Source organism: Myodes glareolus, chromosome 15, assembly GCF_982192425.1.
Source record: "Myodes glareolus chromosome 15, mMyoGla1.1, whole genome shotgun sequence".
NCBI lineage: Eukaryota > Metazoa > Chordata > Mammalia > Rodentia > Cricetidae > Myodes > Myodes glareolus.
In genome coordinates, this window is record NC_142040.1 from 60863052 (window position 1) to 60886977 (window position 23926).

Sequence of the window (23926 nt, forward strand, 5' to 3'; positions counted from 1 at the left end):
TAGAAAAGCATCTCCCTAAGGCTTCCTTGAAAGCACATTGCAACCACGGCCGTTATATTCCACGAGCCTAAGCTACAACTCGAGCTTGCAGAAGATCTTTATATTATTTTCTGTGCAACACTAGCTGTGTAGCTGTATAACATCTAAGTGCTACGTGGTCACTGTGGCTTTCAAGGTTCCAAAAAACAAAGATATACACAGTTCATGGGTGAATAAGATTACCTTCAAGAAGACATTAGGAAGTCATTGTCTTGAGTTTCGAAGAAAGTTTTAATTTCTTGTTTTAATGGATGCTCAGAGTTTTATTACTTTCAAGACTAATAGATATGTAATTGATGAATGCTGTATGGTGAAATGACTAGGAGGCTTTGAGGGGCACTAGGTAAATATTATAGACTAATAGTGATCTGTTGCATAATTTCTAATTGGTTTTAAAAATAAAAAACTTGAAGTCTGATGTAGGGTTAAATGCTTAAAGATCGGAGAAGCAGAAAGCCAACCACTAGGTTTACATCTTCTAATTCTCAGAGCAAATAGGCGAGCCTATTTCTAGGATTACTCAGAATGAATGTGGTGAGCTCTTGTCTCGTCCCACCTTATATTCCTCTTTCCTCCCAGCTATATCACTTCTGTTTCCACCTGTTTTGTGTTGAAATTAAAGGTATGTGACTCCCAAGTACTTGCATTAAAGGTGTGATCCACCATCACCTGGCTCTGTTTCTCTTTGGGAATGTAACAATCTAGTGTAGTCCAAGGAGGCCTTGAACTAACAGAGAACTGTTTGCCTTTGTCTCCTAAGTACTGGGATTGAAGTTGTACATGAACATTGCCTGGACTCTATAGATAAGTAGTGTGGTTAGCCCCACATTCTGATATTCAGGCAGGCATTATTTGTTGTAGCACAGACAAAATATCACCACAGTGGTCTATTTGAATATTACAAGGGATTAATATTCCGTATCAACCAGTTTTGCTTTATACTCAAACAGAATACATACCCATTGGTCTGCTTTTGTGAGTGTTTTCATACATATTTACAGACACAGTGTATGCAGTGTGAGATTTCATATCCAGGGCTTTCCAAACTTTTGGCATGGTGTCATAATGTTATGGTTTATTAGTTTCTTGATTCATATTCACAGATGTTCTAGCAAACATATAACTAAGGTGTTATAGTCATGAAAAAGCTAGTGCAGACAACTTTTTAAAGCATGTGCTTTCACCATCTTCATCCTTCGCTTTACTTCTCTTTAGTCTCTTCTCCATCCTCCTCCTGACAATCTCCTTATGTCCACTGGGTTTCTTTTCACCTCCATGTCATAATATTATTAAATGGCATCATTTTCTTTTGTATCTGCAAAATATATGTGACATACAATGGGAGAATATATGCAATTATATCTAGTTGAATATTTTCCAACAACTGATCTAATTTCATCCTACAGTAAAGATACATCCATTTCCATTTTGTATATGGAACTCATTTTCTTTGTCCATTCAAATGATGGGGGGACCTAATCTGATGACATTAGTTCAATAATGTGAAAAGTGCTTCAATAAACATCCATGTTCAGGTATCTTCCAGCACATCTATCAAAAGAGGCAAAGGTAAAATTAAAGAAAATTTTTCTTAGGAGGAAAAGTCCTCCATGAATGTGAACAACACCATAACACCATAACTTACAATAAAATGAAAGGAAAATGATAAAGCCAGATGAAGAAAAAACCAGTTTGTTTACTTACTTGATAGTGGATTCAATAAGAGAAGCCACTACACCTTACCTACCCACTTTGATGGACAGCGTCCCTTAAACATAGACCAGATCAAGAATTTCCTCCCTTAAGGTGACTTTTGTCAGGTAGGGTTCATAGCATTGAGAAAACTCATTTTTTGCATGCTGCCTAAAGATGCTAATTGTGTATATTGTAAAAAACAGAATATTTCACACCTAGTTGAAAAGTCAGTGGCAATGTTAAAAGACCAATGGATCTAGGATGATTGTACTGAGAAGAGTAATGCAGGAACTTGATAACTTTGATTATACATGACAGCAAATATCAAAGTAATATAGTGGGTTTCACTCATTTATTGTGTTTAATTTAATTAAAAACACATTTTCTCAGGATAATATGAAATTTTAATTTTGTGTAATATATCATATTTCTCAGAAAACAGTGCTGAATTTGAAGACTCAAATCACATTATATCTAAAATAGCTTTTTACAAATAGTTTTCACAAATATAATATACATGAAAACTTAAAAGACGTGCCAAAAATGATCAAATCGTGTTCATTGGAAACAGACAATACAGTAATAGTCCTATTTCAGATTTTTTTATTTACCACTTGGTATATTAAGCTGAAATGTAAGGTCAGAGAAATGATTGAAAAGCATGTGTTTATGTAGCCCTCTTATCATAGAGAAATACTATCGACAAACAAATAACTGTGACTGGAAAAATGTTCCAGAACACATACACAGATGCAAATCAGGTTGATAACATTCTTCTTCACCTAAGAACCCGGAGACTACATAATCATTGGATGCTCATTAAAGCCAGTCTCAGAGGAAGTTGTGAATAACATAGTTTTCTGTGGAAATAAATTATTGAAAAAGATTGAAATGGGACAAAAATCATTTTAAATCGAGATCCTCTGATTACATTTAGACAAATATTTTTCATTATTAATTTTATTGTTTTGTAACATATACACAAAAATGAGAAAAATGTAAAGAAAAACACCTTGCCATTGAAATTTCTTCATCATAAAGGTCAAAATATAAAGGAAACATAGTGTTCATTTAAATATTAACAGCAGTGGAAACTTAGTTTCTTTTAACTGCAAACCATTTAGTTTTGCCTTCATTAAAGTTTTTAAATTTAGTGCTGTTACCACAGAACTCATAATATACACAGTCCAGGAAAACCAGTGTAGCATGTCTTCAGGATGTATTTCTCAAATTAATTATAGGATAGCTTTGAAATGATGTCATACAGAATCTATGAAGAACCAAAGTACTGTGCTCTTGGGTACCCACATCGATCATCTGTGCATATTCAAAGGTGCCTTTTAAAATTTGAAAAATCAGAAGACTCTTAGGATGAAGTATATGTATTGATTATGTTCTTAGTAAAAAAAATGTATTCAGAACAACTCATAGTAGTAAGAAATTTTTCACTTAAATATATTTCCTTGATCATGTATATGCCATGTGATTCTGTATATATGCATATATATGGATAAGGATACAAAAATGAGATTAAACATGAATATATAAAATAATAAAAATTTGATATGTATATATTAGAATTGGAAATCTAAACTCTAGAGGGAGAAGCATAGTGCACCACTTTCTTTTGTATTGTTTTTGCTTGATTTAAACATGGTACAAGAATACCCAGGGAATGTATTTAAGTAAATAACAAATCAAAGTAGAAAATCATTTCTCTGCTCAGAATACAAATTATTTTTTCCAGGGCAGAGAAAGTATCAGATTTACAAAGAATTTTATTAAGCACAATGTCCAGGGATATAGGATTAGAGTTCCAAAAATTTTGTGTGTTATAATACTCACACAACTATTTCTGCAAGAGTAAATTTAGTTTAAAATCATATTGTCTTTACTAAGAGAAGTATACAATGACATAGACAATAAAATTCATACATACATTTTAATTATCATGCATCTAGAAGAGAAAATATTCATGTATTATATCAAAATTGATAATTAAAAAAATTCCAAGCATTTATGTTTCAAGATAGAGTTCATTTCTTTTTTCAGATTAAATAATAGAATACTGTCCTAAAAAGTGTTGATGGAGAGATAAGTTATATAAAACTATTGAAGATTGATATTTGAACTTGGAGCAACACCTGAAGTATTTGGCTACAATTTTCCATTCCTCATACATTATATGTATTCTATACCAAGAAATAAATTAGCAAACTTGTTTTTGAGGGTCTATTCTTACTCTTTTCAAAGAAACAACCTTGCTTGTAATGGAAATTAAGGTCAAGTTTACTTGCATATTCTCATTAAAACACAGACAGGAAGCATTTATTTCAACTTAAGAGTATGCATAGCAACCTTAGAAAGTTGGGATTAGTTGTAAACTATTCCTTCGAATATCTCAGTCAAATAATTAAGTGCAACCTAGATTCTTCTGTAGTATTATCTTATCCAATCATGAAAGAAGTTTGCTTTGGATGAATCTGTGCATCCACTAAAGCAATTTTTATATAAACACAAGTATAGTATAATCATTTTAGCACTCCAAAATTGCTGTGTAGTTTTTTTCTTAATTCTCTAAACATTTTATTAAACTCCAGTTAATCCACTAGCTTCTTTTTTTTCTGTTTTTTTTTTTTTTCTGGGTATGCTATGTGTCTTCTGTCTTCCTGGTTATTGCTACTGATACAGCACACATACATTGTATGTTCGGGACACCATTTCTACAGTTTCTTATAAGAATATCTTAGCTGTTATAATGTTTCCTTTCAGATCAGTTATTTTATCCCACTGTGTGTATTATATAGTAATAAATCGCCCAAAATCCCAAAGGAGTTAGCTCAACAAGCATATTTGCCTGTGAACCTTACTGTTTTGTTGATGTTTGTGGAGATGGGAAGTGGGCATGAGTTTCACTGATCACTCAGTCAAGTATCTGGAATAATAGATATTCGATATCTGTTGTGTTTACTTGAGATGGAAAATATATTTGACAGCTGGTGTTATTATTTGCTAACCTCCCCTGTCACCTCGATGCCCTGTCTCTTTAAGAGACAAGCTCTGTCCACTTGCACCCTCCCTTCTGCTGAGGCAAGCTGATTGCCAGCCACCTCTCCAGCCTGCTCTCTCTCTCTCTTCCTACCCCACTTCTGAAGAGGTAACTTCTTCCCCCTCTTTCTCTCCTTTCTCTCTTTTCCCCCTTTTCCCTTTCTCCCCATTTCCCCCTTTCCCCTTCCCTTTTCCATCCATAACCCAATAAAAATATCTCTATACCTAAACTCTTCTGTGTATGATATATCCGTCTGTCTTTCATCTGCCTTGGTCTCCCACCCACCAAGGGGACCTGCCGAGGCCTGTCGGGAACTGCAGAGGCCTCGGGTGAGCCATCTCTGCCCCTGTGAAGTCTCAGGTGTCCCACCGCTGCACCTTGTGGAACCAGCCTTCCCATTCACCATATGTTTATAAACAACATTGGTGCATGACTCTGCCAGGCTCTCTCCACATTACTGCCCGCGGGAAGGCCAGCTGAAGACACATAGGGACCCTGAACTAGGACCACTTTCCAACAACCTGTGTGTGCTCCATCAGTGCAAGTGGTAAGGTTCCCTTCTCCAAGTCAGTTGTCACTCACATTCACCTCTGGTAGCTAAAAATGTGAGCAGACCACTGGGAAGTAGTTCTCTCATGCTGATCAGATTGCCCCCCCCCCCTTAGAAGTGGTCCTATCATGCTGTTTTGATTTTTGGTTTTTGTTTGTTTGTTTTTTCTCTTGGGACACTCAGAAGTAGTCATCTTGCACTGCTGTCACTGTTGTCCAGACGTCTTGGAGTGGTCCTAGCTCCCAATCCCTGAGCCAATAGGCCTTTAAATCAACTTGGCTTGATTATCAACCCACGTGCAAATCCCAGAGATATCTGGTTAGTTGCTCTTGTGCTTTCACCATTTTCACTGGTCTTACATTCTTAGCCATGTGAAACAAACCCTCAAAAACTATCCATGCAACCTCCCCCGTTATGTTTTTTACAGTTCCTAAATCCTCTGAGTACTTACAGATTCCTAACCTTGCCTGCCTTCACACAAACAAATGGCCTATGTACCCCATAGATAACAACCTAACATGTGAGCTTTCTCATTTCCACCAGCAACAAGACTGTTGGGGACCAACTCCAACAAAAAACATTTCTTACCTGCGTAGAGGCATGGGAAAAGTGAAGACACAATTCACACCACAGTATCAGGAGGGAGTTTCAGGGATTATTCAGATCCCCAAATCACCTGTGTTTATTTTTCAAACAGCTTTTCAATCACCAGAAACTGGGGAAGAAGGTAACAAAAAGCTTCATTAACATTGTTTCCTAGGTAGTGGGAATGACTTGAGGCATTATTTATTTATGTCCACTTGGTCACGTAGTGTGAGGACACCTCTTCCCCAGGTGACCTCATAGTTGCCATGGAGAGGAGAAGAATTATATTAGCATATCCTGGCACCACAGGATGGCACCGAATTTGCTTTCCTTCAAAAGAGCCAGGCGAGCTCCTCCTGTGTGGAAGGTGCGAATTGCACCTCTAAGTTGCTCAGATCCTATTACTGCCAGACAGACAACGTGGGATATGAGCCTGCGTTTTTTGGTCCCTGCACAATACTGCCAGTGTCCTGCTGGTTCCGCTTTTATTCCCCCAGGCAGCCCCATCCCCACCAGCCTGCTGGCATCTCACACCTGCTTGCATTTCATGCCTGCCTGCTTTCCCTTTTGCACAGGACTGCCCGTGTCCCATTGGCTCCACTTTTCCTTTCCCTGGGAAGTCCCATCTTTACCCACCTGTAAACACTCTTTTCCTCGCTAGTCTTCCTTCTCTTGCTCCCATTCCTTCTATTCGATCTCTGCCACCGCTACCGCTGGTCCTGCAGAAACTAGTCAGATTAGTTGGATCCACAAAGCAGCTGTTTCCATGTTTCCAGTTCCAGCCCTTGCTCCCTGCCACTGCTGGTGGTATAGTGGCTCAGCATTTAAATAATATGTTCTGTGTAATTATTTTGGGAGTCTGGGTATCCAGGAAATGAAAAAGAATAATCTGGCCACTTATAACATATATCATGTGTAAAGTATGATCATCTTGTTATGAATTTTTGCATACTTACATTTTTTTATGGATTTTTCCCTCTATTGTCCTCTTTCTCCCTGATGAGTGTCTACCCTCTTCATCCCCAATTATCTGGTTATTATTCTTCTCTCTTAAAAATTTTTATCACATACCATACTGATGAATATTTTGCATATCAACATAGAACCTTCATCTGGCGATGGATGGAGATAGAGACAGAGACCCACATTGAAACACTGGACTTAACTACCTAGGTCCAAATGAGAAGCAGAAGGAGGGAGAACATGAACAAGGAAGGCAGGATCAGAGGGAACCTTCATCCGACGATGGATGGAGATAGAGACAGAGACCCACATTGGAGCACTGAACTGAACCCCCAAGGTCCAAATGAGGAGCAGAAGGAGGGAGAACATGAACAAGGAAGTCAGGACCGCGAGGGGTGCGTTCACCCACTGATACAAGGGGACTGATGTAATGAGAGCTCACCAAGGCCAGCTGGACTGGGACTGAACGAGCATGTGATCAAACCGGATTCTCTGAATGTGGCTGACTTGGAGGCTGATTGAGAAGCCATTGACAATGGCACTGGGTCTTGTTTCGTCTGCATGTACTGGCTTTTTGGGATCCTAGTCTGTTTGGATGCTCACCTTCCTAGACCTGGAGGGAGGGGGGAGGAACTTGAACTTCCCACAGGGCAGGAAACCCTGACTGCTCTTAGGACTGGAAAGGGAGGAGGAGAGGGAGTGGAGGAAATGGGAGGGTATTGGGAGGAGGAGAGGAAGTGGAAATACTGTAAGAAACTATACATTTTTATTTTACTAATGTCTTCTGTATGATTTGTTGACTCACATTGATTATATTTTAGATTTATATTTGATGCTAAAATTTAATTTCTTGGTTTACCAAAATGCATTGTTGCTTTGTATCAATGTTTTCTTTGCAGATTTGTTTTTTTGGGTTAACAAATTTTATCTGACGCTGTCCTAAACTGTTCTTCCAAGATACAAACTACAATGTAAATTTTTTTGAAAAGTTATATGTAAGTTTTTTACATAGTTCGCGACTATTAAAAATTTGCCACACAAAAAAATATTGCTTTATGTGCATATTGCTTGATATCAGAAGTTATCATTCTGTAATTCAAATGTTAATTGGCAGTCTAGTTACTGAGGGTCTTATCAGCCCCAAACATTATAAAGCAATCAGAGTAGAATTGTTCTTATCGTTTCTTTGCAATGAAAATATAGCCCAATTAATCTAGTTCAACCCCTTTGCCAATATAGTAAAAATAATAATCATTTCATCAGACATGAAAGACTGCATTTCCACGATTAAGGACAACAGCTGATCTTCACTGCTATGGATGTCTTAGATGTTTGATATAAAACAATTTTAATAAAGTGATCATTTGCATCCATTAGAATAATGAGTCCGGACACCTTTTCATTTTACGGTCACTTCTGCTGCACAACAGCACATCTTGTGTGGAAAGATAAAGACTTCAGAGCACAACAGAAAATTAATTTGACAGCTCAAAAAAACCTTCATACCTTTTCCCACATCTTGTTCCCTTACTTATTTGCAAGCCATTGGTCTTCTTCTCCTAGGGACTCAGCACATGACAAAGTCTAACAAAGCCTACTGAACAATTTACTAACATTGCTTTTGAGAGCACACATGGTGCCGAGATAAACCCTATGAGCAGGTGGATGTTGTAAAAGAAGCTTCTATGTCCACTTCCACAGTAGTAACACACTAGATCTTTACAGATCTTCACCTTGATACAGTCCCATTAATGTTTTCCTCCTCTGTTAGAGAAGAACCTGATTTGCCATGTTTCAAGTATCCCTGGATCAGACTGGAGAGAAGAGTTTGCCAGGTGGCACTTCTGCTTATAACTAACTCAGAAGTGCATTTCTACAGTCTAAAAATAGTCCGACTACTACTTTCAGCCTCAATGTACCTGACAGACTTTGCAGACATTTCCTGCAGAGCTTTCTGGTAGTGTTCTTCAGTAGAAGCATGGTGTCCACAAAAGTCACTATTTATACTTGCACTTCTCCGATCATTTGGCTTATCTACCACAGACACTCATTGGGCATTTAAATCTATACTGTCAGAACAATTTTTCATATTTTAAACTTATATGTAGACAAATAACATAATTAGAAAGTTGCATTCACTTAGTAATATAAAAACTAATATAAAGAAATATAAGACAAGTATAGTAACTGGGAATATATAAACAAGGAAGTATTATAAAATGACACAAGTCAGGAGAATTAATTTCAAGGTAACTCTAAAATTGATGTCTTACATAGAAAATGACATATAACATTTTGAGACCACCACTTCCTTCTCAAATATTTCATCTATTATATGATTCTATGAAATAATTAAGTCACCTAACACTGTTTGAACTGGATCACAGGAAGTTGCATAGCAAGTTAGGTATTTTTGTCCAAGTTGGTCTCATATACCCCAATAAAAATGGGGAAGAAGACAACAAAAGACTTCTTTAATATGGTGCAATAGGTAACCCAAACATCAATTGCTTCAATAACTTGAGATATCAAGTAATCAGCATTCTTTTCTTTAGGCAGTGAAACCACCCTAAACCAAATATAGTGAAGGCAGTCACTCCCAATGTCAAATCTCCTGTTTCAAAAGAAGGGGCAGAAATATGCTTGGATATCCTGACCATTTGTCAGGGTGGAGTGGCTCTACTTATATGTGACATCTTAATGTCAAAAAAAAAAAAAAAACAAAATAACCACATCCTGGGTCAGGAGGTTTAGCCCTGATTGTTGTCAACTATTTTGAGTAACTTCAAACTCTTTGACCTTCAGACAATTTGGTAGTAGACTCACATTTTGGGGCCTCCACAGACTTGCAAGGATAATTTCTTGATTATCTTATTTTTGATTGAATAAAAAATAAATTTTATCAAAATTGATAATGCCATTTACTATTTTTAGTATTTTGTATACAAGAGAAATTATGTAATTCTATGATATTATTGAACTTAAAGAAATATTTGTTTTTGGAAAGTGGTATTTTTGTCCAAGTTTGTCTCTGACATATAGCATCATAACGTGGAGGAGACAGGTGAACCACAAAATGCACAGAAGAGTGGCCAGCATACAGGGGAGTACATGAGGGACCTCACATGGAGAAAATTATACTAAAGGTGAGGTAAGAAATGAACACTCGAAAATAAATAAGTAATAGATAATAAAAAAGAAAGGAAGGTGAGGCAAAAAAATCGGAGATAAAAACTTGAAAATAATATTTTAAAATAAGGGCCAAGTAAATAGTACTCAACTGTCTGTACAATTACTTGGATTTTCTGATAGCTAGAGGAGATAAAGTGGAACACAAACAAATGCAGAGATTTCTAGAGTTTGTAAATAGTGTATTTCCACTCCTTGCACTGGTGGGGGTAACCACCAGCACCTTCAGGCTGCTCCAGAACTCAGAGAGGCCAAGTGTGGCCTTGCCTTTGCACCCAAATTTCTATAATGCTGTGGTCACTGAGTTGCAGTCTCTGTTGCTGCTGAGCGGTTGAAAAGAAGAAAGGGAGTATGACTCATGGCCCAACAATGACCTGGGTTACCGCTGAGATTGTGGCCATCTATGTACCCATGCTATAGCCTGCTGAGTCTGACCCACAATGAGCCAGGAAAGGCAGGACACAAAAAAGTTGGAAGCGCGACTCCCTCAGTCAGTGCCCAGAGCCAGTCGATAGAAATGCTCAGAGGCCAATTGGCCCATGAGTCAAGGAACCTATAAGCATAAAGCTATGACTCAACAGAGGAAAGGATTCAGGAATTATCCTAATTTAAGAATAAAAAAGCAAGGATAATATAAATCGGCCTGAATATATCCACCTAAGTTTGTGATATCCCATGACAGTCTCAGAACTGCTTCAGTGGCAGGTACCTGAGAGCCTGTGTTTCTAACACTGGCCTCTGATGGAACTGCTAAATGTAATAGGCATGGTCGGTGCGCAGGCACAGCATGCAAGGTGGGACTGACACCTCCTGTCCCCAGTGTTACTGTTGGAGTAAAATGGAGCTGTTCCCTGAGGGCGCAGCAGCAGAAATGCTTCAGTTGAGAGCCTCATGGCCGGTGAGGGTCGTGGAGCGGATGTGAGACAAATGGATAGGCACACCATGCAGAGGAAGTGGGTATTTATTTAGTGTGTTATGAAGGGATAAGGGAAAAGAGTGGAAGGGGGAAGAGAAGAGAGAGAGAGAGAGAGAGAGAGAGAGAGAGAGAGAGAGAGAGAGAGAGAGAGAGAGAGAGAAGGGGGTTGTGGAGGAACCAGGAGAGTAGCTCCTCTTTGGGAGAGAGATGTAAATGAGCTCATGCCAGAAGCTGAAGGAAGATCTGCCTGCTCTAGCGGTGGATGTGGGAGGGAGTGAGAGGGGCTTGTCTCTTAAGGGACAGGCCAGACCATTATGCCCAAGTCCCCTGGAGGGACACAGTCGATCAGAGAGCAGGAGAACATAGCTTATGCCCCACAGTGTGACCCAGCTTCACATTAGAGCAGAGATCATGTACGTGTCTTAACCTGACAGCCAAGCTTAAAAAGCGTAGCCTCAGGGAACTGCACGCAGGTCCAGGACCAGTCAAGTGTCTAGGAAAATGTAAATGAGTAAATTAAGACTAGGCAGACTTGCAACTTGGATTGAAAAGATAGCTTACAAACTTTTAATAAAACATCCAATGGTGAAAACCTTATTAAAATATATTGTGGGAGACCTTGAGCCAACTAAGTGAAAATCTTTTATTTTTTCTTTTGTTAATTGATTTAAGTGAGCTATACACTTTTCTCTGCTCCCTTCCCTTTTCTTCCCTTCCCTTTCAACTCTCTTATGTGGTCCCCATGTTCCCAGTTTATTCAGGAAGGCTTGTTTTTCTCTACTTCCCATGTAGGTTAGATCCATGTATGCCTCTCTTAGTGTCCTCAATGTTATCTAGGTTTTCCGGGATTCTGGATGATAGTTTCTCTGGTTTTCTTTGCTCTATGTCTAAAAGCCACTTATGAAAGAGTACATATGATATTTGTCTTTCTCAGTCTGAGTTACCTCACTCAATATAATGTTTTCTAGATCCATTCATTTGCTTGCAAATTTCAAGATGTCATTATTTTTTTTCCTGTTCTCTAGTACTCCATTGTGTAAATCTGCCACACTTTCCTTACCCATTCTTTGGTTGAGGGGCATTTAGGTTTTTCCACGTTCTGGCTATGACAAACAATGCTGCTATGAACATAGTTGAGCACATGTCCTAGTGGTAAGATTGAGCATCCTTTGGGTATATACCCAAGTGGGAAGTAACTTTGAATGCATTGTCAAAGAAGACCACTTTCTAAATATAACTCCAGTAGCACAGACACTGAGAGAAACAATTAATAAATGGGACCTACTGAAACTGAAAAGCTTCTGGAAAGCAAAGGACACAGTCAACAAGACAAAATGACCACTACAGAATGGGAAAAGATCATCACTAACCGTATAACAGACAAAGGCCTGATCTCCAAAATATACAAAGAATTCAAGAAATTGGTCATCAAAAGAAATAATCCAATAAAAAAATGGTATACACACCTAGGCAGAGAACTCTCAGTGGAGGAATCTAAAATGGCTGAAAGACACCTAAGGAAATGCTCAACATCCTTAGCCATCAGAGAAATGAAAATCAAAACAACTCTGAGATTTAATCTTACACCTGTAAGAATGGCCAAGTTCAAAAACACTGACAACTACTTATGTTGCAGGGGATGTGGGATAAAGGGAACACTCCTACACTGCTGGGGAAAGTGCAAGCTGGTACAGTCTCTTTGGATATCAATATGTCAATGACTAAATTAAATACTGAAATGGAGCAGTGATCCAAATTCCACTAGATGGCTTATAGACCCTGCCAGACAGACACTCACACAAGTAGAGTATGCTCCACAGAAACAGCAAGTACATTATGTATATTAATTATGATCAGCCTTGACAGGTATGTATTTTACCTACAAAACTTATTCCGACAGCAGTATTATACCAAAATGATCTGCTTTTAGGACTACACCTTCCTGTTTTTTAAGTTAAAGTATTAAATCCTTATTTTGGAGCAGTACCTTGTTTAGTACAGAAAAGCAAAATGAAATCTAAGAAAAAATTTGATAGAGAACCTGCTATAATCAATTTTCCTTATACTAATCAACAGATTGATTGATTAATGCAAAATAGTGATTTTTAGGCAATTGTGTTTTCTCCATTCGAGGACAAATTAATAATCTTTTCCCAGCTTATCTGTTGCTGAAATTCACACTACTACATTCCTTTATTTTCCCAAAGGTTGTAGCAAAAAAATCCCTTCAAGGATGCTATGTTAATTTTTACAGACGGTTCTTCCAATGGAAGAACTACATATGTTGTTAATGGTGAAGGACATGTTGTGTAAACAGAATCAGCCTCAGCTCAAATAGTTGAGCTACATGCTGTTACTATAGTGTTGCAACTTTTTGCAGATAATGCATTTAAGTTGCATACTGACAGCCAATATATTTTTTTTGTAATTTTATTAAATTATAAAAAGTTTCCATTTACGCCCCTCCTCCCAACGCCCTCCCACTCCCCCCCTCCCTCTCCTCCTCCCTCTTTGTCCCCTAGGGAAGTCAGGGTCTCCTGCCCTGTGGGAAGTCCAAGTTCCTCCCCCCTCACTCCAGGTCCAGGAAGGTGAGCATCCAAACAGACTGGATCCCAAAAATCCAGTATATGCAGAGGAAACCAGTCCCAGTGTCATTGTCAATGGCTTCTCGGAAAGACTGCAGGCCAGCCACATTCAGAAAATCCGGCCACATTCAGAGAATCTGGTTGGATCACATGCTCGTTCAGTCACAAAAGGAGGAAGAAAATGACGAAGGACTGCGAGGGATACTATCACCCACTGATACAAGGGGTCGGATCTAATGAGAGTTTACCAAGGCCAGATGGACAGCCAATATATTTTAATTCTCAAGTCACAGAATATGTCCCATGTACTGGGACTAACAATTAGCAAGTTAAAATTTTATTCCAGCAAATTCAAAATACCATACATCAAAGAAAGTTGACATGCTTTGTAGGGCATATTAGAGCTCATTCAAATCTTCCCAGTCCCCTAGCTAAAGGTAATGCTTTCGCTGATAAGTTTACAAAAATAATTGCTTTAACTCAGGTTGGTCTTCCTCAGTGATCACAAACTCTGCATCATCAAAATAGTATAAGTTTAAGAAAACAATTTAGAGCCAGGAGGTGGTAACACATGCCTTTAATCCTAGCACTCGGGAGGCAGAGGCAGGTGGAACTCTGTGAGTTTGAGGCCAGCCTGATCTACAAAAGCTAGTTCCAGGATAGACTCCAAAGCTACAGAGAAACCCTGTCTCAAAAACCCAAAATCAAAAAAAGAAAATAGAAAGAAAATTTTAAAAAAAGAAAACAAGTTAGATTTACACTTAAAAGAAAAAAATACCAAATTTTTAAGCAATGTGATATATGACCACTGTATTAATGTGTACCTTATCTGGGAGTAAATCCCTGAGGAATACTTCTTAATCATTTCTGCCAAATGGATGTTACTCATACTGTGGAGTTTGGCAAATTAATATGTGTGCATGTGACAATTGAAGCCTATTCAGGATTCTTGATGACCACTGCACAAACTGGGTAAGCCATTCAACATGTAATAACCCATTGTTTGATTGTTACTCATATATGGAAACTCCAAAAATCATAAAGATGGATACTGTGTCCTGATATGTTAGTAAACCATTTCAACAATTTTGTTCTCACTGGAATATTAAACATAAGATGGGTATTCCTTATAATCCTCAAGGACAAGGAATTGTGAAGCATGCCCATGGTTCCTTATAAACACAATGCCAAAAGATAAAAACAGGGGAATTATATCCTCAAATGACTTATAATGCTTTGAATTATGCATCTTTCTTGAATATGGATGTCCATTAGCAATATTCGCTGTGAACAGATTTTCGGATGATGGCACCAAGCTGACCTATGCTAATGCAAAGTGGAAAGACCCAATCCTGTGTTAATATGGGGTTGAGGGGATGTCTGTGTGTTTTCATAGGGTGAGGATCAAATGAGATGACTTCCAGAACATCTGGTTTGATGCATCCAGCAGAACAGTGCCAGCCCGATGACATCGTAGCTGTTAATGTCCCCACAGGAGAATCAAAATGAGAGCCTGTGTTCCTAGGAACACCATGGTGCCGCCATGGTACAGTCTGAGGAAAGGGGATACCTGAACCAAAGTTCTTAACTTACATCATGTTACAGTCTGAGAAGGGAAAGAAGATGGTGGTGATGACTAGTGATTCCTACTGTTTTGTAGATGGAATATTTGACTGCTTTCTACTTTGGCACACAGAATTCAGATTACCAGTGAGGTATTAAATCTGATGTTGAAATATTGAAAGAAACTGAGAACTGAGACCTCAATTTTCCTTTCACGGGAAAAAATCATTACAAGGGGTAACTGAAGCCCCTGTTCAGATAAGGGGAAATTATTCTAAGAGTGTTTACTGCTGCTGAGAGTCTGAGTCAATTATTTAGAAGCATCAATGCAGTAGGAGTCTCACCCATCACAAAAACTTGGCCTTTTGATTAGAATGGATTTAAAAGAATTGTGATTTGAAAATAGCATATTTAAATGAGGAACAGAAAAAGGGAAAACATGAGCAAGGAAGTCAGGACCACGAGGTGTCGTCCACCCACTGAGACACTGGGACGGATCTAATGGGAGCTCACCTAGGCCAGCTGGACTGGGAGTGATGGAGCATGTGATCAGACTGGACACTCTGAAAGTGGCTGGAAATGAAGGCTGACTGAGAAGCCAAGGATAATGGCACTGGGTTTCAATTCTACTGCATGGACTGACTTTGTGGGAACCTGGTTTGTTTAGATGCTTACCTTTATAGACCTGAATGGAGGGAGGAAGACCTTGGACTTCCCATGCGGCAGGGAACCCTGACTGATCTTAGGACTAGGGCGAGAGGAGGAGTTGGGGAGGGGAAGGGAAAAGGGAGGCAGGGAGGAGGTGAAAATTTTTAATAAATGAATGAATAAATTTAAAAAAGAAAATGGCGTATTTATTGTAAATTTATATACTAGAATTATGATATTGACCTGTTAATATTTACAACTGCTTGAGTTCACTATGAGATGTTAAGACTTGTCTAAGAGAAGTTTGTCATTGCCAATGAGTTCTTGAACTTGAAAATAAATTTAGATTTTGATACAGCTGAAAACTGTTAAATACTCTAGATCAATTCAAAAGAATATTCCAACCCCTGGTGATATTCTACTCTTTTAATTAGAACATAATGTAGCCATAGGAGCATGTATATCACAAAACATCTACTTGAACATAATTAGCTCATTTTTGGTAAACTCTTTTGACAAAAAGTGTACTCAAAGGATCAGGGTACGAAGAGAGGCTTTCTCCCTTATCTGTCTGCTTACAGAGGTCAGCAGTCAGACATAGGTTTGATTCTTTCCACCCTAGGTGGCTAACATATAGGCATACATGATTGGAATGCATGCACCAAAGACAGGTAACTCTGCAAAATGGAAAAGTTCTCACCTAAGGCAGACACAATCATCTGTCCTGTTGCAGAAGCATGAGTTTTATTAAAATTAATTAAAAGGGAGGAATTATGAAGGCCCAAAATTGTGAGCCTGTTCCTACCTTGTTTGAATGTCAGAAAGTTTGAGGTTGCTCATTATTGTTGACAACAACCAGGGCTACACATCCTGGCACAGGATTTGGTTACTTGATTCTTTTGACAATAAGATGCCCCATACAAGTAGAGCCACTCCACCCTGACAAATGGTCAGGATATGCAAGCATATTTCTTCTCCTTCTTTTGTAACAGGAGGTTTGACATTGGGTGTGGTTGCCTTCATGATATTTGGTCTAGGGGGGGTTCACTGCCTAAAGAACAGATGAACAGTTCAAGCTGATGACTTGATATCTCAAGTTATTGAAGCAATTAACCGAGTTGTCTTTTGTATCATATTAGAGAAGTCTTTTGTTGTCTTCTTCCCCCTCTTTATTGGGGTATAAAACGGTATGGAAAAGTAAATGTGAGGATTTTCAGTATTCACCGGAATTTCCTGCTGATACTATCCTATGCTTCTGTTTGATTATTTTCGCTCACATCGTCATCCTCATTACTAATTCTCTGATCCCCATGCCCCTACCCTGGAAAGTGGCATTTTTGTTAAAGCTTCTCTTCAACACAAGACCCGTGCCTTTAAAAATGATTTTCAATTGTTCTTAATGAAGGAGAAATACCACAAATCTATTCCAACAGGGAATAAAGGTACTAGTTATTTATTATACAACAACAAGCATTTTTAAGTATTATAAGCATTTCTTGTGTTGTATTTTTAAGAGATTATTTTAGAATATGAGGATGTTGATGATCTTTGTGATCTTGACATGACTTTGTCATATTGTAAAGATACAATTTTAAGCTGGTAGTTAGTGTTTGTCATTTTGTATTGATTGGTTATGTTTTAAAATGTCTTCTCTATATGTACAATTTTAGATCCTGCTTATTCCTAGGAATGTGGTAATTTTTTAGAGTAAAATGCTTCTGCTTGTTTTAGTTTCTTGGCATTTAGGTAATAGCATCTGTATGTGGGAGGACATTTTCTATGTAGAAAGAATACAATCAATCATTCCATCTTCACCAAACAACCCTGTGATCACTAGGAGGGGCAGGGCAAAGCAAAAGGGAATATCATGATGGACAAAGTAATACTTTTAAGTATTTCTGCAGGAATAAAATTCTAATGAATTCTTTTGAAAATATCTCATCTTAAAGAGCTCTTGAAAAACAAGTAGCAGAAGGCTAAGTCAGTAAAGTAAGGGATTCTGGGGCTGTGAACTCCTTGTATTTCTGAATGACATCACACTTGTTCTAATTACTCGAATCCATTTGTTTCATCATCTACTGATGCATATATTGTTACTTAGTATTATCCCAAGAAGCTTTAGCAGTTTCTGAAAATTCAAAGATTGAAAAAGGAAGTGTTTTTCTTGATACGAGATTTGAAATGCATCACAAATTAAATATCTTCTGAAAAACCCACCTATCAAATGGCACGGAATTTACCAGAGACAAGTGTGAGGCTTCATGTAATGACACCAACAATCTGCCTTTAATTTAGTATATCCAAAGCATGGGTATTAAGAGGGTGATATAAGAATGGAGAATTTAAGTAAAACTTTATATTGTATTCTCTCAACTGAACCTCAGAGAACAAAACACAGATGTGTTCTGATGTTTATCTCCTGAAGATGGTGTCATCTGTGTGGCCATGGTCTATGCGATGTATTATTGATCATTGTCCTCAGAGCTGGTAAGACTGCCATTAACATTCTATTGTAGAGGATACAGTCAACATTAATTGGGCAGGAAACTTCTCCTTTCTCGTTCAGATTCATCATACTCGATCTCCTCTCTTGTCATTGCCTTATGAGCTTCCTTCAACAAATATTTCCATTCTGTCACTTCATTTTGGGCTCTAATTAGATTTGATCAATGAGAAGCCCTGAGAGGAAAAGCCTGGAGGGTAAATAGAAATGCATATCAAAGTTTTCATTGTTTCAAACTCAGCCAAAGAAATGTCTGTATCATATGATATTTTGTTTTTAAGCTAACCTTCTCTTCCTAGAGCCATGACACCCATAGTTGCCGGAGCAACTCAGCTTGCGTTCATTCTTATAACTGTAAGTCCCTTTCTCACAGAATGAAATGTGTGACTCCAGATACTTTTTCCTGACAGTAAACAGTAGTGTATTTCAAAATTATAATTGTTTGATCAAAAGTGTGAAAAAGTATAATTTTTTATTGAGAAAAACTGAAGTGAGTTTACAATGGTCAGTAAAAGTCCTAAAAGTAATTCCCTGATTTTTTTCTCCTACAGTGGTGCTATTCTTCATTAGGACTCCATAGAAAAATTAATACCTAGCACTACAGTGTCTGATTGGCAAGAATTTACCAAAGATATTAATACTCAGACCACATACTAAGTTCATCTTCATCTATCTATTTATCTCTCTCTTTCTTTTTCTTTCTATCTATCTATCTATCTATCTATCTATCATCTGTCATATATCTATCTATATCTGTATATATCTATATGTATCTCTATATCTCTATTATCTATACCTTTATCTCACAGTAAAGGATGAAAAAATTTCAGAGACTTCAATGTATTTAAAGGAAAACTTGAAGACCAATTCTGGGTGAATTCTAGGAATCCAGGAGAGTATATGGATTGATAGGACAATGAACCCAAGCAGTTGATTTTCTGGGGAAACTGATGACAATGTAAAGACAGGCTTATAATTAAACTTTAGTAGATCTTCAGAGTTAAATCTAGCTGCAGAGGCAAAGTATCAGACTATAGGAGAGAATTAAAGATTGGATTTCTGCCTGTCTCAATTGCTTCAGCTTGAATTCATCTCTACTGTTGATGTGTCTAAGTCAAATTTATCATTTTTCCTTTCTCCAGCATTCCTAGTTGAACCTGCTATACATTTACACTCACAGACATGCCCTGTTCTCAAGAGGTTAGAAATATAATGGTGCAGCATCTTGGTAATAGAGTCTTTACACAAAAAATAATAGGACAAGAAAGAGCTCAGAGGTGAAACTTCTCACCTCCAGTTGCACATGAACAATTTCAAACTTATAAGAGCTTGTTGATAGATTCTTCTTTCCAATACCTTAAGGATGAAACTGCCAAGAACCAAATCCAAGATTGTAATGGAAGTAAAATACCATATTGAACACTGTTAGTTGTTTGTGAGCTATAGAAAAGAATGGACTCCGACCTGAAATTTTCTGTGGAAATATGGGGGAGGACCCTCATGATGCTGCAAGCAAGGAATTCTCGAATTCTGAGGGGCTTGTTTTGCCTGAAAAATTAATTTCCCACTCTCATAGATAGATTCATTCTTACTCCCATTCACTGAAGTTTTAGTCTCTCTACTCTTGTCTTTTTGGGAAATAATCCTGTACTGTCTCAGAAAGTAACAGTGGCATTTTCTGAGGGACAGGTGAAACTAGACAATGGTGATCGCCCTTCATACCAATTCTGAAAAACACATTTTGCCATCAAACCTATACATAGATTCAAACAAAAATAAAAATAAAAGTCAAATCTGGGTGGTAGTGGCACACACCTTTAATTCCAGCACTGGAGAATTTTTGTGAGTTCAAGGCCAGCCTGACCTACAGATTGAATTCCAGGAAATGTTCCAAAGCTACACAGAGAAACCTTGTCGCTAAAAACTGTAAAAAAAAAAAAAAAAAAAAAAACACCTCTTCCTAGATCCAGAAAAAAAAAAAACACCTGTCCCTGAGAGTAGAGGTGCCAATGACAAGCTGTGCAGCTCCCAAGATTTTTAAATGTTTTGTAATACAAACAATTAAAATTCTCTGATATCTAATGAAGGATTTCTAGTGTATTGGGTAATGGAAGAAGGAATATAAAACTAGAGAAGGCTAAGTTTACTGAGATGAGCCAATACAGCTCTGAGACATAAAGCTTCCATGTAACATGGGGGGGAGGCTGTTTGTTATTTGGATTTTCTGTTCCACCCCATTCCCCCAGCTGTTTAGTCCCAGAGGAAATCAACCACAGAGGACTCAGTAAGTTATAAACCTGATTGGTCCGTTGGGTCAGGCTTCTTACTTGCTAACTCTCACATCTTGATTTTTCTGATCTATGTTAGCCATGTGGCTCAGTACCTTTCTCAGTGGGCAGATCACATCCCGCTGCTTCGGTGATTTGGGCAGGAGTGGGAGTAATCAACTTCCTCCTCCCCAGAATTCTCCTGCTTTCCTTGCATCATTTCCACTTCCTGTCTGGTTTTCCCACTAACACCTCCTGCCTGGCCAATCAGCGTTTATTTAAAACATGATTGACAGAATACAGACAATTCTCCCCGCACCACTTCCAGAATTGAGAGGGAACGTGGACACAAGTCCCCTGTTCTAACCTAGGAGCTTGCAAAGGAAAAATTGTTCTCCTCAGTTTACTTTCACTAAGCACACAAACCACAATTAAGGGAAGGTCTGAGGCCCGGGAGACTGCCAAAACAAAATGATCTCAATGGTGTTTTTGAAAGGATTTTTCTCTTGTGATGCTTTATGTGTAGTTTTTCTTTATTTTTATCCTAGTGGTCTTTTTCTTAAGGTTTCTAAGTTAGTTTCTTAATCTGATTTTTTCTGTGTGTATTAAATGTGTGTCTATGTGAATTTCTTTGTTTTTTATTTTTATTCTGTTTGTATTATCCTATTAAGTTTTTTAATCTTATTTTATTTACTGAATATCTTTTTTCTTTATATGCCTGTTTGTTTCTGATGACAGAAGTCAAGAAACAGTATGAATTTGTGTGGGATGAAGAATGGGAAGGATCTTGGATGATTCAGGGAAAGAGAAAGTATAATTATAATATATATTATGGAAAAAAATCTATTTTCAATAATGAAGAATGTAATATAGATAATGCCTCATTAGGTGCTAGATAATTTAGTAAAGTACAAGGAGTTTCAAGTTTCTTTGGATATACTTCACATTATAAGATGAACAGATACATTACCAACAAGTTTTGAGTCGTTTAGAGTTTCCTACTCACTTGGAAAAAAACAACCCTGTGGTCAACATAAACGTCAAATATGATACTTGGTAGAACAATGGTGATCAAGATATTTGAAAATCAAGTTGTCCCGAGGCTGGGGAATTAAAATATCCCAGTTAACCTGTACAGTTGGACCCAGTAACTAAAATCACGCTGTTTCTAATAGTCATTATATGAAAATATGCTGATAAAAAATTTGTGAGATAAATTTCTGCATACAAGACACCAAGAGGTAAGTTAATCTGCTCAAGTTAAGAAACCACATATGGCACAGAAACTAGAATTTGAATCAATTTCCAGGCCCCATCTGTTTTTGAACACACATATGAACGTGAAGAGTTAAAGGAACCACCACACACATGTCTTTCAAATCCTTGGTGGTGGCTGTACTACCTGAATCCTTCCCCATATGTGGTGTTCTTTTTTGTTCTCTGTTTTCCCACTGATAACAGTTCTAATGGATTCCATCTGGTCTTCTAACAAAAGTAACATCAGTGTGCTGATCATTGCAATAATATTGGGATTCTGTTAATTGCTAAATATTTCTCTCCATTCTTATCACAATGCTTATATTTGGGAAATAAACCCAGTGTGAGTCTGGTATCCATTGCGTGCACCATACTAAGACTGTGACTAAAACTTCATGAGTCCCTAATAATTCTAAGGGTGTTCCTTGTCTGGACAACCAAAATGTTGACTGGGATTTTCTGGTTTTGTTGTAAGTTCACATTCTATGTCTACAAGATGTTGAAATATCTGATTATATACTTTTTCCCAAAGTGCAATAACCCTGATAAACGGCTGTAGATACCATTGATAAAGAACGAAATAATAATTAATGTAATTTTTTAAATTCTTCTTCACTGGGACTTTGCCTCCCTTTCATTTGAAGGACTTGAGATCTTTAAATTGGCTCATCTGAAATTCACTGGGAGACCAGGTTTTTCTAATGCTGAGATTGAAAGTAAGATTTGTTTCATTTGTTGTAACTTTTCCCACTTAAACAGATCAAACAAGAACTTAGTAGACTTTCTATTTGTTTCACTTCTGGGAATCCTATGATTAATTAACCGATGCAAAAGATCTATAAATGTCAATCCATTATGAGCATTGTTGTGTCTATCCTGCCCATTAAAGTAAGTGTACTCACCTTCCAGTGCTGCTGCTAGAGCAATGCTACTCCAGGGCCCAATTCCACCACTTGCATTTACATTATCTAATTAAGCATCTGTATCTTCCACAGTATTATCTGCCACCCAGTGAAATACAGCGCCAGAGATCCCTAAGTATGCTTGGACTTCCCTCACAGAGTTGTTTCCAAAAGTAATAAATAGTGAAATACATATTTTCTAGTCTCTCTCACTGTAGAGTAACTAGGTTTCTTTTTATGGCAGATATACTCTGCCATTCCAATTGATCTGAGTCTGCATTATTTGGCATTTCCACCTCATTCACAGTTTCTTGTCCTTGAACAATATTTTATACAAACAATCACATAAACTGGTGATAATTTTTTATCTGTGTGTGGAAGAATTTTAATCCCAGAGAGGGTGGGAGAGCGTGCTCTGGCATTCATATAGTCAGAGGATACTTTCTAGGAGTGTTTCTGTCCATTTTGTGGGTTCTAGAGGTGACATTCAATCTGTCAATGTTGAAGAAAGACACCTTCACATCTTAAGCTATGTCTTGGGACTTCAAATGAATTTTAAATCATAATCTTTATAAAATTGAAGTTACTCATTCCCATTTGCCTCTATTTTAGCTTCATTAAAATATCAAAAGGATATTATATATTAAACAAAGCAGAATTTCCCTGGATATGGATCATAATTATAATTTTAAACAATTTAGATTATATCAACTCATTCTTTGGGATTGATTTTCTGAAAACATACTAAAGTTTTATTGACTTACTGCTGTTCACCAACTCATGTGCAGAATGAGCAGGATATAACCATACTAAAGAAATCTATTGGACAATGATTGTCTTTTACTGTTCTATCAGTTTAATCATACTATCTTTTCTAAAGAAAATGCTATCATTAACCAGCCATCAGTAGAGAATGTGCTTTGAGTTGTTTTCTAGTAGTAATTAGTAAGGCGACTGAATATCCACTAGACAAAGTTCGAGAATTTGAAAAGACCACCAGGGAGGATGCTTGCATTAAACAAGTATAGTCTTTCCATAATCACTGCATTTTAAACCTAATTACACTCACTAGAATCCAATTAAGTGACAGGAAATAGTCAGGCAATAAAATGATTTGAGAATGAGCTTGATACTTGTAATCCAAACTTCTTTAAAATTAAACCCTATGATTAAAGTTTTAAGAAAGGGTAAATGGCCTTTTTGTGTAGTCAAAGT

At 37.5% G+C, this 23926-nt stretch overlaps 1 long non-coding RNA gene across 1 annotated transcript; it reads right to left on the reverse strand.

Annotated features, from left to right (window-relative positions):
• Positions 1 to 1127: 1127 nt before the first annotated feature.
• Positions 1128 to 20755, reverse strand: LOC146891550 (uncharacterized). Its single transcript, XR_014997175.2, has 4 exons — positions 20669 to 20755; positions 6555 to 6637; positions 5922 to 6048; positions 1128 to 1354 (listed from the first exon to the last, which is right to left on the reverse strand). It is a non-coding gene; the product is annotated as an uncharacterized LOC146891550 (long non-coding RNA).
• Between the last annotated feature and the right edge of the window lie 3171 nt (positions 20756 to 23926).